The sequence below is a fragment of the Zea mays genome, chromosome 8 (assembly GCF_902167145.1).
Source record: "Zea mays cultivar B73 chromosome 8, Zm-B73-REFERENCE-NAM-5.0, whole genome shotgun sequence".
NCBI classification, from domain to species: domain Eukaryota; kingdom Viridiplantae; phylum Streptophyta; class Magnoliopsida; order Poales; family Poaceae; genus Zea; species Zea mays.
In genome coordinates this window covers 75862416-75865579 of record NC_050103.1, presented here as the reverse complement: position 1 = coordinate 75865579, position 3164 = coordinate 75862416, and the positions used below count along the sequence as shown (strand labels likewise).

General features: G+C 36.3%; 1 non-coding gene across 3 annotated transcripts; it reads right to left on the bottom strand.

Moving 5' to 3' along the window:
• Positions 1-378: 378 nt before the first annotated feature.
• On the bottom strand, positions 379-2832 carry LOC103635394 (uncharacterized). 3 transcript variants are annotated; one of them, XR_002749017.2, is made up of 5 exons: positions 2816-2832; positions 2438-2543; positions 1394-1490; positions 749-895; positions 379-607 (listed from the first exon to the last, which is right to left on the bottom strand). It is a non-coding gene; the product is annotated as an uncharacterized protein (transcript). The 3 variants fall into 3 exon arrangements; XR_002749016.2 differs by lacking the exon at positions 2816-2832 and having other exon boundaries at positions 2438-2605; XR_002749018.1 differs by lacking the exons at positions 379-607; positions 749-895; positions 2816-2832 and adding an exon at positions 1161-1198 and having other exon boundaries at positions 2438-2603.
• Between the last annotated feature and the right edge of the window lie 332 nt (positions 2833-3164).

Below are 3164 nucleotides of genomic sequence, written 5' to 3'. Positions count from 1 at the left end.
TAATTTACAACCATCTAAAAAAGGCATTTGTTTTAGTCATTTTGCCCAATAAACCGTCTCAAATTAGTTTTTTGTTTAAGACACTTCTTCTAAAGAACCATCGAAAATACAAACATGATAAGTCACAAAGTATTTATCAAACTGACTAGAATATCCTATAATAATAGACACTCGCAACAGAAAAATCATCTTATTTAAGAGACTGGTATTGGACGTTTTAGAAACTGTCTTATTTAGGAGACTGATATTAGACGTTTTGGGAAGTGCCTTATTAAGATTTAAACGAAATGACTTACATGGCAGTACATTCTTCATTTTATATTCATTTTTAGATACCACATTATAATAATTTGAAAGAGAAATATACATACACATATATTTAATAACATCGTAACTAATATAATATAGATAAGTACCATTCAATATCTCATAAATAAATATTTTCAAATAACTCATACATAAGTGTACTGTAAAGCCAAAACTAAATACTAATTGAAAAACTTGGTTATCAACTGTTTGCACTAATATTGAGCCTAACTAAGTATATATGAATTCAAGTCTCCACACTTGTGCGGCCACCAAAATTTGAGTTACATTCCATCTTTTCCTGTAAAACAAATAGGAGAAGACAATAATTAGTAGTTAGACACGTTTGAACACCTCATATTGTGACATATCACAAAAGTCATATAGATGTGTATAAAATGATAGAATTATGCTAGATTTTGCATCTATCAAAATAACTTACCTTCTCTGAAACTTTGCTGGAAGCAGGCACGCTGACAATTGGTGAGACAATTATTTTTGCCACATTTGAGCAAAACTTGCATTTGGGTCAAGCAGATTTGACGGACCAAGAAATAGTATATGAAGAAGCATCCGACACTCTCCCATCCTATTGAAAATAACCAAGGAATTAGTAAGTAATTATGTATGAAATGGAGAATATAGGTCACACGACTTTAGAACTGTGGGGTTCTATGTTTTAGATATGTGTAGGTCCCTTTGCTCTATTATTAGCAACGTCAATTTCTAGTATTCATAAGGTTATATATTTGTTTGTAAATAAAAACAATTTAACAATGTAGTACTAATACATCCAAGGCACAAACACTAAAGCAAGTAGAAGTAGAACAAGCTAGCTCATCATAATTACATAACGCCCATCAAACACCATCTCCATTATGTCTCCAAGTTTCTGTGATAAAAAAGATGTAATGGTTGCATTATTGTGAACAAAACTATGTTCTCTCATATCCCAGATACTTAAGTAAAAAGCTCTTGGGGAATACAGCTAAACGATCCAACTCAAAAACAGGTTTTAGAATTGTAGTACAGAACCATAAATCCATAGATAAGTGAAGCAAAATGCAATCAAGCTTAGTGGGCAAACCTGTGACACCAGCAGTACATGGAGTAGAGTTGGCATGATCTCATTTGTCCCCTTGATCATAAGATGTCTGCAGAAGGTTATCTATCTGAGACAATGGCTGCAAGGAAATAAAAAATGGATGTAAAGTAGAAGGAATGAATTAGAAACAAGCAAATCCATTTCTGGTTCTTTAAACACTACAGATTTTAAAAATCCATGTGAAAGAGTTGGGTAGATGTGATCCTTTTGCTACAGGATATGATCTTGAAGCTGAACAGTGATATCCATTTTAAAATGTGCGTCTTAAATAAGCATATCTCTAGTACTGTTTTCCCATAATTTCTGACAGAAGTTAGTGTCCACTTATTAATCTAATTCCTAAGTGATTATGGAAGTCAGACCATCGAGCTGAACGAGCACAACTCCAATTTCTAGCAATTGCGACTCCGAGGACAAGAGGTACATTGACTTATTTCCTTGCTGTATTCTCATATATACTTCACGCTAAGCATAGCTATTTATTACTACATTTTAAACGAAAGCACAATCAAAGACAGTACATACAGTGAAAGATGACATTTTCTAAGCCATGTCCTAATCAAGGAGTAGATGGATACTAATTTTCAGTCCCAGCAGTGGAAATTATTTGTTATTTAGAATCAAGTACATGTTAATACATAGGCAAGCTACTGTATAATTCCTTAAGTCCACAAGTTAGATTTCATTTCTATCAAGTGAACCACACACCAAGCTAAACACATAAAAAAGTATTCAGCACAGTTATACCAATTAAAGTATAAAACGATGCAGAATTAGCGCCAATTCACCGACTACGCACGTCAAAAATCAACAACAGTCCTCGTGACCCATTTCCAGCTCTCCCTCCTAACCCCATCCTTAGCTCTGTTCTCAATCATGCAACCACTTCTTTGCCGGATCACGGATGGGCCCACCACCGTCCGTCTCTCCACAGTCAGGTTTGTAATAACTTTGAAACATGCTTAACACAAGCAATACTGGCGGTAAAAAAGCACATGTAAATAGAGAAAAGTTGAGAGCATATACCCTTTTCCAATGCGACAATATCAAGCATCCTGCAAAGGTCCACGTGGTTCTTCAAATTATCCTCTACTCTCTTCTCTCCAAATGCCCGTACAATTTTATTGTTTGCCTACAAGTAGTAGTTTTATTCAGTTCATCTGGAATTTATAACAATTGGGTCAAAATTCAGAGGGACCACTTGCAATTTCAATACGGGACCAGAATAGGAATGCAATATTTTTCTGTATCTTCACATAGAACCCTAAAGCACAATTAGAATTCCAACAATAAAATTGTGAGTGTTAGAATCAGGGTTGGAGTTGACAGTGGAGCTAATATTTAGGATGTCACACTATAGTCTAACAATTACTTCAGTGGAAAGCAAATAGCTAGAACAAACACCAACTAAATTTCCAGGTCACCTCGCCATCGCTGAATGGCACAGACTCATGCACGATGTTGCAAATCGTCATGACCTTGGCGTCGAGGGTGCTCTTGGCCTCCTGCACCTCAACTTCTTTGGCTGCCAACCTTTTCTTAATTTCGTCTGTGCTATCCATGAGCTTCTTCGCTTCCTCTTCTTGCTTGCTCTGCAAAGAAACACGCCACAGTCACTCACATGAAACCCAGAACCCCGAGAAGAAAAAGGGATGACGAGCGCTTCGCAATTCTAGACGGAACGTACGGCTTTGAGCTTGCCGATCTTTTTGCTGGTAGCGTTGAGCTCCTGCCGGATCTTATCCAGCTCGAA